Here is a 15217-nt window from a genome sequence, read left to right on the forward strand (position 1 = left end):
TACAGACAGAAAATATGCCCCATACAGACAGAAAATATTCCCCATACAGACAGAAAATATTTCCCATAAAGACAGAAAATATGCCCCATACAGACAGACAATGTTCCCCATACAGACAGAAAATATTTCCCATAAAGACAGAAAATATTCCCCATATAGACAGAAAATATTCTCCATACAGACAGAAAATATGCCCCATAAAGACCGAAAATATGCCCCATACAGACAGAAAATATTCCCCATACAGACAAAAAATATGCCCCATACGGAGAGAAAATATGCCCTATACAGACAGAAAATTTCCCATACAGACAGAAAATATTCCCCAATACAGACAGAAAATATTCCCCATGCAGACAGAAAATATGCACGATGTGGGGGTCTTCTGTAAATTAAAACACAGCGGAAAACCAATCCCCTTATTTCTAATAAAATCGACCCCTGCATAGAAATATTGCTATTTATCAGAAGGCAGGTACATGTTGTTTAACCCCTTCAACAACCGTTGACTAATAAGTGATAACGTTGTCTGTTTTGTAAATGTTACCAGACTCACAAACTGAGCAAAATTAGAGAAGGAATAAATATTACATGTACCTAAGAAATAAATCCCATTGATTTCAAAGGAAACGTTTCTCGTTGATACATTTGGGGCAGTTTATTTGCCCCAGTTGTGCAGCCAGGAGACTCTGATAAATAACCCTCTAACATTGAAAGCTAACATGCGCCATGTGGGTATCTCCCAAGCAGGATCAATATATGTGTCCCACAAGCCATGCGTTGTGTCTATACATCTGTGATAGAATGGAAGCAATAGCAATAAATAAGTAACATTTCCAAATTACCCAGCAAGTAAATACAACATACTGTACTTGGGCAAACTGGAAATTAAACAAACTAGATATGTACAGTACCAATTCTTCTCTGGTGCACACATAGAACGCTTTGTATATTTGCATCATATTCATTATTTCTAGTTGTGTTAAAGGGGGATTTTTTCTGGGATAAACAAGGTGCTGTTTGTATTCCCGGGCAGGATTGTACAAGTACTAAACAAGACAGATAATTGTTAAGTAAATAGTGCCATTTGCTTCAATGTATTTAATAAAAAATATATTTATCTGATTAGGCATGTATTTAAAAACATTTGTATGTATTATTCATGTTTGTGTTCAATATTTGTATGCGTTTCTTCATTTGCACAAGAATAGCTGTGGTATTTATTTTGCTCTTGTTTAAAACCACATAGTATAAATAAATAAATTAACTTTTAATATATATTTTAATCAGTGGCTGTTGGATTTTCTTGTGGAAAGTGTAATACAACTTTACTCCTGGCAAAGGGAGAATTAGCAGCGGATTGTAAAACCTTTATAAGACACGGGGAGTTTACAACTTATACAAAGTTTTTTATTTAGAATGATTGCTTATAGGTTACTGGAAATACACAATGATTTATACATATTTACATACAATTTGTATTTATTAGTCAGCTCAATATCGCCCAACAATTAACTGCAGACTAAAAACAAGCAGATTGGCCAGAAAATCATCCCTTGGGGTTTCTTTTCAATATCTTACACAAGACTCCCTTGGATTTCACAAGAGCGATCCAGATCATTTTAATCAATGCACAACATTTTAGAAAATGCTTAATTTGCACATGAACACTTATAAAATCCTTGCTTTTTAGCACATTATAGATGGTTGGGCTCTATTTAATTTCAGTGATGTGATAAAGTGTACCCTGTTTTGATTAACTGATTATTTTTTAAACGATCATTACTAATATTTACACATGGAAATGCTTGGCCTTTAACTTGGTATATATTTCATTAATTCCAATATTCAGTAGTTTGATCCTGATAACATGACACAATAATGCATTCATATTCTAAAAACCAGCTGATCAATAATTCCGTACATATCTAATTCCATTTATATCAAACTACGTTAAATGGCCAATATTTAATTTGTGATTAGTGATTAAATATGCTGTTAATCATCACTCATGTCAGTTTTGAAACTTATTAGCAGCCTTTAGAGGTTCAACTATCTCTCAAAATATTTCATAGACACGTTTTATTTTAGTTTTTGATTTCCAAATATCCTTTTTTTCATACAGATATAATGGGGGGGGGGGGAGTGGGGTATTTGGAGGGGTTGGCAAAGTTTTATTTATTTCATTTTTTGGACTATGGAAACCAAATATGAATCGCATTTCTAAAACAACAAAACACGACAAGACAATACCTTTTAGCACTAAAGTTTTTTTTTATCCCTTGTATATTTTTTTTTTAAATGTTTACTTTTAAATTGGCATCTTTGCCATGGATTTCGCTATATATGAAAGCAATGTGAAAAAGAACTTTAAATAATGTAATTTTGTCTATCTTTTTGACAGTATCGCATAGTACAAGTTCTCTGTGGTTACAGATTTATACTGAAGAACATGCTGCAGGATTGGGAAGATTAAGATATCAGATAGAAGACAAATAACAACACATTTTGTAGAAAATAAATACAGTATCAAGTAACTTTATCTGTATAGTATCACGTCTCAGAACATCCAATTAGACAGTTCCAATGCAATATATATATATATATATATATATATATATATATATATATATATATATATATATATATATATATATATATATCCTCTCTTCTGTATTGCAACTGACAATAACCATAAGTTAGAAATATAGATCAACCTTAGAAGGTAGTACTTTTTCCTGTGTTACATGGTTAAATGATGTGTGAGTGTGTGTGTGTGTGTGTGTGTGTGTGTGTGTGTGTGTGTGTGTGTGTGTGTGTGTGTGTGTGTGTGTGTGTGTGTGTGTGTGTGTGTGTGTGTGTGTGTGTGTGTGTAGTGTTTTTGTCACTTTTTACCCACCATAACTTAACTAAGTGTATATATATATATATTTTTATATATATATATATATATATATATATATATATATATATTGCGCCATTAATGTATATAGCGCTGCAAAGCAGTAATACGCGTGACAATTGTATAAATAACAAATAATATATACATTGATTTTTAGATAGAATACTGTCCCCATTAATACTAAACATATTGTACAATACTGTTCATCGGTTCATGTTTCTAGAATGTTTCCAGCCAAAATGATGGGTACTGCATACTTTGTTTTACTGATCAGAATTAATAGTGGTAATCACAGTAAAACGGTTTAGTGAAATATAATCTTAACATTGATTTAGTTCCATAGACAGCAACTGACATTTAGCTTTAGTATTGACTGGAGGTCAATAGATTTAGACAACTTAGGGGCCTCTGCACTAAGCTTCACAAACAGCTTTTTTGTCACAAAATGAGTGTAGGGAAATCTTTTTTTAAATTGTGCTTTTGTGCACCCATGTACTGTCCTGAAAAGTCTCAATCTGCTCCATTAGTGTAAAAAATTAGTGTTCATTTTACAGAAATGAACTGTGCGTGGCTTACAGATGTGTCAAAATGTATTTCAAACAACAAATTATGCATGTTTATGCATAAACATCAAACTCACAACGCACATTTTATTAAGGTTTGTACTACTTTTTAGCGCTAATATCTTCACTCACAAAAAAAATAATCAAATATGATCTTAGTACATAGGAGTTCTGCAATGTTTCTGAATTCTTTTTCAGTTGAAAGCACTCGAATGACTGTAATATTATTTTTATTATATATGGCATAATATATTTAGTGCAATAAATTAAAAATCAAATAATATTATTATTTTTTATTATTTTTATTACTAAGCAAAAAAATGTCTTTCATAGCTTATGTCTTTTTATATTTCCGTTAAATCTGTTATTCAGGCAGCGCACTGTAAGAGAGGATGTATATGTCTGTATAAGTGGGAGCATCCTGTATTAGCTTCATGCCTTGTGTGTCAGAGCATTTGATTTAAAAAGCGACAATAAAGCACTTGTATCATTTTATAGCAGTATTTATTAGTTTTTGTATACCGTCGCAGTACAATAACTGATAAGATCCTTTAGTTCCTGAGGGGGTGTTTAGACTCACTCCTTCAGTCTGGATTAATAAAGTCACTGGAGAGAGATATGTCAGTTTGATTAAGACGGCATTGAAAGAGCTTTCAATGAATTCCCATTTCTCTGTGATGCTGAGAAAATCTCCAAACCTACTGCTTTATAAATCAAACGTATTGTCATTAGAGACCAATTTAAGCAGAAAAGATAACGTTGGGGCTGAAAAGCAAACATAACAGCAATGCAGCCAGGTACAGGACATCTTTATGCCTTGAAATTCTATGGTACAGAGTTCTAGCAGCTGAATTGGTCTTGGAGAAAAGTATAACATCAGATACTTCTTGTTGCATCTTCTACTGGACCAAATGTCAAGTTCTGTACAGATTCTGCCTGAACATGAGCTTCCCAGACCACAAACATAGCATTCCAGTGAGATGTGACGTATTGTAGAACCACAATCATTCCTTTTTCCAAAGTACACTTCTATTATTATCCATGAAGAATGTTCTTCTTGGTCTAATTACAACCTGGAAAATATACTCCCAGCTACTGTAACTGTAATACTGAAGCCCTTGGAAGATTAATGTTAAAGGGTTGATCCATTGCCAAGTAGTTAAAGACCTAACTGTTTACTAGCAGTGTCAGTGGCAGCCTCTTGTTTGAGTAATTGATATAGTCTGAGCATTTTAGGTGTGAATTAAACTACCAGGCCTGAGCTGGCATTAACCTTGTCTACTTAAAGGGGCCATCCAGTTTAGGACGAATGTTAACTGAGGACAGTGGAATGTTCAATTAAAGGTAGCTTGTTGCCACCTTAAAAAAAATCAGACAGATATAACTATTTTCAGATAATTTGGTGTGTTTAATATTACCATACTAAACAGATGTTTTGGAAGGTTTTTACAATCTTTAGAAACTCTAAATCACATTGTAAACACAGGAATTATGTTGGTGCGGCGCTAATATCTTTATGCCAACAAAATGTTTGTGTTTCCGACAAAGCTCTAAGTCACGCTCTTGTTGTGGTGGGTTACGTATAATCACATGAGAATTGTCATAGGTTACTGTCACAAACCCAGCTTGTATTGTGACATGTTAGGACTGTTGCAAGAAATATAGTTGAAAAGTCTATTATCTGATGGTTTTCTGCCAATTGCCCAACCCTGGCTTTGAATTGGATATACAATTGGATAACAAAAGTTTTGTTGTCATGCTGTTCTGGGTGGTGGGTGTTTTTATGTCCGTTTTCTTTCCACCATCCCCATAAACATACTGTTTGTTTGGTTTGTACCACAATTTTACATTATCTGCACCTCGCACAACCAGCAACTATTCTCTGGATAATGAGTCCAAACGGAAGAGGCTGCAATACATATGTGTCACCGGACTTCCGGGATTGACGGCCATGTGATTTCGTCAGGAGCCATTACATGATCGAGACTGGAAGGGGCGCCACTTTCGTTTCCATCAGGCCGGGCTCTCAGACCGAGCCGTTTTCCCACTCCCTGGAAACAAGCAATGACGTATCTGTAAGGCCCAAGAGAACGGAATGGCAGAATTGGTCACGGCCGTCTCCCGACATTTAATCCCTGCTGGGGGTTGGCTGCAGGGGGACCCTCCACCGCAGCTATTTCTACTATAAGGTACATTTTAGGGTAGGGGATTAACTTTTAGTGGTTTTAATGGTTAGGGTATGGTGTTAGGGTAAGGGGTTTTAGGGTAAGGGCTTAAGGAATTTAGGGTTGGGTGTAGCGTTAGTATTAGAGGTTAAGATTAGGGTGTTTTAGGGTAAGGCATAAATTTATGGATTTACCGTAGTGGCTAAGCGGGCGGCGACTGAGGATCCCTGTAGTGAGGTCACTTGCGGAAAAACGCTGGTGGTGAGATGGTAGCGAAGAAAAAATGTCCTAGACCGCAAGAGCAAGCGCAGCACGCCACAAGAAAAGTTCTGTGGTAGTAAAAACGGAATCAACTCCTAGTGAGTTGCACAGCAATGATCCAACACTTCTGCGCAACATGCACCTTCATCAAGGCCCGTTGCATCGAAACGTTGGGTCGCTGCTGAGCTACTCACTATGAGATAGAAGAATCTTCCCGCAAACAGGACAGGCAAACGGCAGCACAGCAATGGATGGAGAGAGGCTGATGGTAGATTTAAAAGTAGACTTTATTCAAACAGCGTGCTGTCAGGTCTTCTGACGCGTTTCGGCCCGTAGGACCTTTGAACTTTGACAGCACGCTGTTTGAATAAAGTCTACTTTTAAATCTACCATCAGCCTCTCTCCATCCATTGCTGTGCTGCCGTTTGCCTGTCCTGTTTGCGGGAAGATTCTTCTATCTACATTTCACTGCAGGCACGCCGGGTAGGTGCTGAGTCCACACGCTGATCCCACGCTGTTCCTCGTCATTTCGGAGCGACGCCTGAGCCGCCGGTCATGTGACCGCCCTCTGCGACTGTTCTGTTGCAGGAGGGTTGGCGGCGGAATCATCCACGCTCCACACGGGAGCCAAGGCTATTACATCTGGCCTAGCGTGGCAGCAGAAAATACCGAGGCACGGAGGATCACAATCAAGATCAAGTATACCACACCACCTACAAACCGTGAGTCTTTCTATCTCGGCGTATTTGGAGCTCATTCTGAGCCAGCCGCGGTGAGAGATCAGGTTATACTTTTATGCTGCTTCATATAGCAGTGTGGTATGGTTTTCATGACTTTATCCTTTCAAGGCTCACGGCACCACCCGTTTCATTCTATTGAGCACCTAAGGGGTTAAAATCTACTTTTTTGACCTGGGTATACTACTCACTATGAGAGATTACATTTGTACTACTTCACAATGATTTTTGTGGTGGGCTTTCTCTTTTACTTTTGATATTCTCTACTCACCATCACCGGGGGGATTTGGCCCTTTAGCCCTCCCATTTTGCCATTTATATTTGTTCTCGTGTGACTCTGACCATTTGTTAATTAATATTGGAGCTTTAACATGAATCATTGTTCTTTATGTATCTGGTAAGGTATAGGGGACTCCGGCATGCTGGGGCCAGTGCTATATCAAGGTACGTCATTAGAGAGCGTGAAGCAGAAATAAAAAATGTGTATGTATATCTTTATTTATATATTGCCATTAATGTACATAGAGTGTCACAGCACGTGACAATCATATAAATAACAAATAATACCAATAACACATAAAGGGGAGAAGCGCTTCAAACATAAAAGGAAAAGGAGTCCCTGCTCCGAAGAGCTTACAATCTAATTGGTTGGTAGGAAGAACGTAGAGACAGTAAGGGAGCGTTCTGCTAAGTGCATCTGCAAGGGGCCACGGTATGTATATGATATGATTTATCGTGCTGATCTCTTTATTGCTTTTTTTCGTTTTAGTTGGTAGTTTTAGTCTTTGCAGAGTTTTCGCCTGTTTATTCTTGCTCTATGGAAACCTCTGTTGTTTTAATATGTCTGGATGGCTTCGGCCATTTTACTTTCTCCAGGGGGGCCATTTTTTAAGCAAATAATATTTCCAGAATGGGACTTCAGGATATAAAAATGGCATTGCTAAATAGAGCAACCACACATCACAAAACATGTATATATTACATGTTTTAGAGGGAATGTACTTGTGGTAAGATTGATGTACAATGTAATGCAGAAGATTGAAGCTTCAGGAAAAATGTCTTCGTGTTGAAAATGGATAGAAAGCAGAATAAGTGTTACAGTCAGCGTGGTCATCTTCAGTTCATGCTCTATAATGTGTTTTAGAGAACGGGCTTAAGAACTCGTGAGTGCTTACTGTCTTTGCAGTGGGATTTTAAACAATATTACAAAACATTAGGGTGCAATCCTTCATAGCACCGATGTGTAAGTCCGCCGGTGTTTCATACGGCAGTACAGCAGTCTCATACAGCCAGGGTCACTAAAAGAAATATTAGCGCCCAGGACAAATGAAAGGAGCAGTCATCTCCCCAGTGCCCAGTGGAACCCCCTGAGGAGGGGGGGAGGGGGGTTAAGAAAAATATATTGGTTTTGGGGGAGAGAGATCTGTATGGGGGAGTGAAGAGATATGGGACATTGTGGTGGGGGGGGGGGGTGGAAGATAAAGGCCAGGAGGGAGTAGTTATGGACCTGGTGAAGGGGATATGCACCTGGGTGGGAGGGGGGGGGAGAGAAGCGGGGGGGAGGGGGGAAGGAGTTATGGACATGGGGAGGGAGGGACTGACCTGTGGGGGAGTTATGTATGCATTATTTCATATGTACAGCATTCGCACCCAAAACATTGTTCCTGCACAGGGATCACAAAGAACTAGGGCCCTATTCTGTATTGTCTGATGCAGCTGTCAAATGGGATTTTATGCTGAAAACTGCCCAAACTGTCACATTGGATTACAGGTACAGTATGTCGAATTACTCCCTTAACTCCTTAAAGGAGCATATGCTCTCTAAAAAAATGTTTTACCCCTAGATGGAAAGCAGGGGGTGCCCAGAGTTGAACCGTGTTGATTCCAGCTACGGGGACCCCTTGCTTCCTGAGATCCTTACCTCTCCATAGGCGATGGTGGTAGCAGCGTCACAGGTTTAAATGTCCTGGTCACATGGACCAATAGAAAGACACAGAGGATGATGTCACAGCTTCCTATTGGCCCGTGTGATGCAGGAGCTTTAAATCTGTCTTTCTGATAGCCCTCCAAGCCCATCTGAGCTTCTACCGGAACACCTAAAGAGCTAAGTATCTTGGGAAGCAGGAGGTCTCTGGAACTGGAATTAATGCAGTTCAGCTGCGGAGACCCCTGCTTCAATCCAAGAACTCGAAAAATAAATAAAAAGGAAATTAGGATTGCTGCTCTAAACATATCTCTGCTGTTCACTCCCTATGAGGGGTTTGGATGTGGAGACTACACATTTCAATGTGGACGATAAAGCGATATCTTGGGTTTAAAGTGGATTATGTGTCATGAAGTATTTTATTAATTTACTGCTCTGCCCTAAAACTTTATTTATGCTTAATATTTGGTATTTTAGTGGAAACTCAATGTAGCGGTCAAATAAAATAAAAAAATCAGTGTTATTAACATTATTAGAAAGATTCAATAATCCTTAAAGTAACCTATTTCTATCTTTTCACTAATTAATATGTATTTGCTAACAAAGAACAAAGCAAATCTAACAATTTGCATGGGACTAAAATACATTATATATCACAGTTAAAAGAGATACCCAACCAACGTCACATAATGATGACCAGTGACATAAATTCCCATATATGTGTTAGTGACGAAGTAGAGGGGGAAAAGGGAGGTGAGCTATACCAAACAAAGATAAATATGCACAACGTTAGGCAAGTGACAATAGCCTGAATATTGCGGACCTCAGTGGACGACAGTGGAAATGAACAGTATGAAATATTCCCTCGATATTGTTCTCCTACAGTATTTTGGACTGTTTTGTCAAACAGTGGGCATATAGTGGGAATAGCCCAGTCATCAGATACTGTGTATAGTGGGCGTCTCTTTGGTTCACTTAATTGATATGACACCATCTAATTTCAACACAAGGATGGCCATTTTTATGTACTTAACAGGACAGAACTGTATACACTGCTTTGTAGACAACACAAAGAGTTTCGTGGCACATGCTCCCTGAGGAGGGTTGGGATGGGTGGGGATTAAGGCCTTGTAGGTACAGTTGCTTCAGGCCACTTAAAACACTCATGACCTATTCCAATATTATATTTATAAGATCAATTACCAAGGAATCAGGAACCCCAACACATGTAAAAAGAGGATAAAATAGGTGGGTAAGGTTTGTGTCGTGTAAATTAAAAAATAAAATAAAAGAATAGGCTGTATGATCCTTTTATTGGATCAATAACAGTTTACAGTGTACAAGCTTTCAAACCTCATAGTGTCCCTTCATCATACTTAAAGGAGAATCGTGAGGTTCCCAAAGCATGTGCCCTATAAAGCGTTTGTCCAAAATAAGGGAACATACAACCGAGTTTTTCTTAAAGTTTTCCATTTTATTTCTCAAAACTCTACAAAGATTATTTTTGGAAATGTCGGTTTTGGAGCATCTTATGTACACAGAAAGAAGATAGACGATCGATGCCACCGCAGCTCCTATGAAAGTCAGACTCACCAGGTAGGATAATAAAATGAATTCATTTAACTACATAAAACAGATACAGACAAACATGACTAGGAGAGGTCTCTGACTTTCATAGGAGCTGCGGTGGCATCGATCTTCTATCTTCTTGCCTACATCCGGATCGTGGCCGCGCAATGGAAGGACGTCATTCACTCTTGGAGGGGAACTTCCAGCCAGGAGAAGAGGGGACGGGTTATTGTGAGTATTCACTCCATCCGTATAGCTGTGCAACTGCAGCCGATCACACCACACTGGGAACGGGACTGCACACAGCTACTAACCCCATACCTCCATCAGGCTTGTTTCCATTGCTCCACTTACCAATTATAACGCAGGCTTATTAGCCAGATGGTGTGTATACCTGTCGTCGCCAGACGGTCTTTCTTGGTCTTATGTACATGGATGTCTGAATGTACGTCTACTCGGAAACCTTAACACTTTTTTTAAACTTGATATGTAAGGAACAAGTATGCTACATCAATAATGAAGCAGAAACGAAGAAAGTTGTGTTGTGTAATATTTGTCAAACTTCTGGGGCATTAATTAATGATCCTTTAATAGGTTCATCTTGTATATGCAATCTATATGGATAAAGGCATAACAGAAAACTTTAGCATACTGTAGATAAACTGAACTCAAATAACAACTGGAGTCTTGTGAATAATATCCTATATTTTCTCTTGCCTTAAGTGTGTTCTGTGAACTCATAAAATAACTTAACAATTGTGAAAGCCAAAACAATATGTACCCGGTATTTCTGTTAAAGATACACTTGAAACCAGAACAGCGTTTGCAGATTGTAAGAAGCAATTAACACCATTTGGGGAATTTTTAATTGCTCTATAAAGTATAGTGTAAATAATTAGCCCCAGCTCATTTGATCCCATGAATTTCATTTGACAGCTGTAATTTATGACTGGTAAAATGCTTGTTTTGCTTCCCACTTTATTCAGCATTTCTACCTATTACAGCAATTACTGAACATGGATCTAGTTTTTCTTAATGAGTTTAAACAGCATTACATGAGAAATACTTGTTATGTTGACATAAGCTTTTCATTTTTTAATTGGCAGTATTTGAAATGTGCCCCACTTTAATATATATATTATAAATAAAGGACGGCACTCACGTAGCAATTGGCAAACTTACCTGGGTGCACTGTAATAAAAATATATACTCAATATAGAAAAAAAGGTTTTCATCATAATCCTATTTTTTCTATATTGAGTTCATGAGAGTGCTCTCTCTCTCTCTCTCTCTCATATTGAATCTCATTTTATAATAATAAGACTGTGCGAGGCAGCTCTAGTTAATAAGAGGCCCATACTGTACATGTTCCTAGTTTATATTATAGCCGCCAAGTCTTGTATGGGCCCCATAAGCTGTGTCATTACCAAAATATGTTTCATTGTAATGTTATAAAAGCTGTAATACATTCAGGAGAAATCCTCCCAAGACAGGGGAATACGGTTTAACGGATTGACGGAGAATCCGGCGCTACTGCGAGCGGCAAAAATCCAGGCAACTTCCGGTTTGTAAGAGAGGTAACTTTATTCCGACAGCACACACATGGAACCCAGGCTACACCACAACCTCCCCCTCAACGCGTTTCACGCTATAGAACAGCGCTTCGTCTTGGAGTGGAATACGGTTTAACAGCATGTTGAACAGGGGCCTTTCTATCAATGCAAATTTAACAAAGCATCAATGTAATAAAAAACTTAGCACCTAGATTTTCCCCAGTTGTGTCAGCGAGAGCTGTGGAGATAGTAAGTAAGTGGAGTTAGGGACTGCGCTTCATAATAAAATTGTATGAAATTGTGCAGCTCGGTTGCCAATTTTTTCTTTTCTTTGTAGTGTCAAAGAATATACAGATTATTGGTGCTTCCTTCTTCTCTGGCTAATATACCTGTGTTATATGTATGCGGAATTGTCCTTGTACTTAAACCTGTAGGATGGTAACGTGAACCTTTATATTAATTAAGAAAGACAACACAAGTAATCCAGATGCTTAGAATAGTGTATATGAAGTTACGTGAAGGGATCACAACCCTAATTGGGCACGTGAACATTTCAACACAAATAAACGTATTTGGAAATATAATTTTACCATTAGAATGAGTATTTATGAGAATTTATCAAAAAAAATTAGCGCACACATTTGAAGACCTGAACATACAATTTAATATTTCCATATGTTAACTTACAGAATCGTTAGCATAGCCATCAAATACAATATCACTTTGTGAATCATTTTATTGAAATGAGTTCATCCATTTAGATAAAAATAGAATTGCATTAGTAGTGTATACATATATATATATATATATATATATATATATATATATATATATATATAGATTATATATATATTGCTATAGGGTTCCATGTACTCACCAAAACAATGAATAAAAAGTGAATGTAAAATGTTTTAACACTGTTTCAGATCAACCACCCCCCTTCCAGATATTGTAAGTAATTGCCTTTTATTCACGGTTATTTTGCAAATGCAGACAGGCAGTCGGTTTTATTAGGAGAATATTGGGCAGGTTATAAAATCTGCGTCTGGTGAGTGAGATTTATGGAAACACTGATAAATATTTATAGGGTTTCTCCTACAAAGAGCATCTGCCCGAGGTCTTATTGTTGTTTCTCAGGCTCTTCTCCACCATGGAAAACAGCAAGTACATCTAATTTAATTATTGTTATTTCTGAATGCGCACCCTACGCAGCACCAGTCAGCAATAATGGACAAAGTCTGGCTTTCATTCCTCAAGGCAATGCCCAAGGCCGAGCTCATTTCCTTTTGCTTTACTATCCTTTTTTGCCTGTAACAAATTAAATTTGTCCCATCGAGTCCAAGACAATTTAGCACCAATGAGCCCCAATTGGACAGGGACCTTGTGATTAATGTGAACAGTAATAGAGTTGACACCAGGAAAGAAAACCCTGGAACCTGCTCTCAGCTGCTCAGCCGCATCAGGTGCTGGGTTTTATTCACATTTATTCTTTTTTTTTTTTTTTTTTACAATTTTCCTCCACTTTCACTCTGCCTCAAAGAAAAAGAGATTGATGACTCCTACTCCTGTTATTAGGGCTCTGTCTAAATTGCTTTCTCTGCTGGTTTCTGCTTTGCCAAGGCTTGAGTCTGCTTTTACAAAACATGTAGGGAGTTTTCATTGACTTGCTATCTTATCTGATGAAAGGTTGTTATTCGCTGGGGCAAAACCTCAGATGAATTGTTGTAACACTATTTTCAATACATAGGTGCATATTTTCTGACAAATAAGGAAACTTAGAAGGGCTATGAAATTAATAACATTTTGATTGACATTGGCTACTGTTCTCATTCAACATTAAACATAACATAAGTATTCCAGCTCTGAATTAGCACATTAGGAGATCTATTTAATCAAAGTCGTTCATTTATTAGAAACGCATGATAGGTTTATAGAAACGTACTCGTGCATTTTAATTTAATCTGTACAATTTACCCGCAGTCACGAACAAAAGTGCAAGCTCTGAGATGCAGAACATAATATTTAATGATTTTAAAACATCCTGCTATACTTCCTACCATTTAGGTTCCCAAGAGGTTAATCCTATTGGGTGCACGGAAGTTTTTGTTAGCAGGTATATTGCACCAGTGTTAATAGGCTCATGCAGTGGTCAATGTTCCTCACTGTAGGAATGCTATATAATGGTTTATACATTCCTCATTGCAGTGAAGAATATGTTTGCGCTTTTCAATAGCCGATAAGAAATGATCATTGAACTGAAGAAAATCGCAGATTGCCCGTGTGAGATACACAAATCTGGGCCAGAATGTGCTATGAAATGTGCAAAGCCACAAACAGACCCCTTATTAAACCAAGGATCGTCAAGAAGCGGACAAAGAAGTTCATCCGCCACCAGTCAGATCGCTATGTCAAGATTAAGCGTAACTTGCGTAAGCCCAGGGGTATCGACAACAGAGTCCGCAGGAGGTTCAAGGGACAGATCCTGATGCCCAACATCGGTTACGGGAGTAACAAGAAGACCTCTTTGTGACTTTGCAAGGCAAGTAATGTACACATATTTTTACTTAACCTTTTGCAAAAGATCAGCTAAAATAGTCACCAAGATTAGGTGAAAGGCACTCTTCATGTTTATTGCTTTTAGGAAAATGTCATATTTTTACAAAAATTCAATGTGATTAAGAATAAAAGTGCAAGAAGGTGTCTTTTGAAACATAAAATATTGTTATTTATTTATAAAATATTTTACCAAGAAAAAATCCAAACTGTCCCTTTAGTTGTTCTTGGGCATATTTTACAGAAATGTAGTTATTTAGGACATATATCTTTAAGGTTAACTATTGCCTCGGATTCATAAGCAACATAGAAGTTATTTATCAAGGACAAAAATAGTTGGAGACAAACCCAAAGATGCGTGTCCTTGAACCTTTCTGCATTTTTGGTTTCTCTGTTCTGAGGCAGCCATTGCTGCTCAGTGTAAGTCTGCGGCCAGGCTGGATGCACGCGTGCTGGCGCTTGAGCGCCGTGACGTCATGCGCTCCGCTCGGCTGATTTCTGGCCAGCTAGTTATGAGCGGGGCGGGGAGTGTCGTGGGGGCGCGGCCATGACATCACAGAGCTGGTTCGCCCTCATTTGGCGAACCGCTCACATGACGCATCAGCGAGCAGCCAAATCAAATGTAGCTATCTTACAAAGCAGCAAGCGCACGGGAACATGCACGCACCATCACCCTGGACGAGGGCATTCAGAGTTATCTCTGGACGTAGCCAAAGTTGCTAAATTGTTGCCACAAATATAGTTTTCCCATTGCTTCTAGCCAGTTGCCTTGGCAACACCCCTCTTTTCCCAGTAACATGGTTTGCCCATTTTCCAATGCCATGTTTTAGTATTTGGTATACTCCTTTGCTTATTCCTGTCTGTATAGGCAAGTGTGCTCTCCCTTGGATCTAGCAGTCTGTGAGTACACACCTTTTAACTGCCTCTCCCAAACAAGACATTCCTATTTACCTTCCCCTCACAAGAGCCGTCCCCCAAAGATTTTTTAGA

This window comes from Ascaphus truei, chromosome 8, assembly GCF_040206685.1.
Source record: "Ascaphus truei isolate aAscTru1 chromosome 8, aAscTru1.hap1, whole genome shotgun sequence".
NCBI classification, from domain to species: domain Eukaryota; kingdom Metazoa; phylum Chordata; class Amphibia; order Anura; family Ascaphidae; genus Ascaphus; species Ascaphus truei.